Genomic DNA, 878 nt, shown 5'->3' with positions numbered 1-878 from the left:
GTCCGCCTCGACTCGCGTTATGCTAAGACGGGGAGGCAGTGGTGTCACGTGCTCGTCTCGTCGTCCGTCGTCGCTGCCGCGACGACGTCCGCCTCGACTCGCATTACGCTAAGACAGGGTGGCAGTGATGTCACGTGCTCGTCTCGGCGTCCGTCGTCCCTGCCGCGACGATGTACGCCTCGACTCGCGTTACGCTAAGACGGGGAGGCAGTGGTGTCACGTGCTCGTCTCGGCGTCCGTCGTCGCTACCGTAGCAATTTTTTAAAATAGTTTGAATTGCTTACCACATATACTGGGGCGTGGCTAACGCGCGCGCGCCTCCCAGTCGGCGCGCTCGATTTCCGACCAGGTCGATCCGACAGCAAGACGACAACTTAGCGAACCATTGCGCGCGTCCTATTCCCTTTGGCGATCGATTCTGGCTGTGAGCGCTCTACCTGTTCGTGAGTTTGGCCCAGTGCTGGCCCAATACAACCCCTAGGCTCTATTCCCTTTCCATATTTTTCCTTTTGGGCCTGTATTTTTCTATTTCGCCTATTCTCTTTCTGGGCCAGCGGTTTTTCAGGGACAATAGTGGGCGGGAAATTACACTTCTAATTGAAATAAACTACGACTTTCAACAAAAATTAATTGCTACTTGTGCACACAAAAATACATTAGCATATCCTTCTTTTCCCTTTGATCTAATTTGTCCATGAAACATATTTTTATTAAGAAAAAATAGCATGCTCAATTGAATTGATCTACAGCTTTTTGATTCAAACCTCAATGCTCATTAATAGATCTACTATGAACATTTTTTCAAATTAATGACAAAATTACCAAAGTAAGAACATATTTTAAAAATATTGAACAACTTTTTAAATTTGTGATTTTTC

This window comes from Triticum aestivum, chromosome 3A (genome assembly GCF_018294505.1).
Source record: "Triticum aestivum cultivar Chinese Spring chromosome 3A, IWGSC CS RefSeq v2.1, whole genome shotgun sequence".
Lineage (NCBI taxonomy): Eukaryota > Viridiplantae > Streptophyta > Magnoliopsida > Poales > Poaceae > Triticum > Triticum aestivum.
This window is presented reverse-complemented; position numbering follows the sequence as displayed.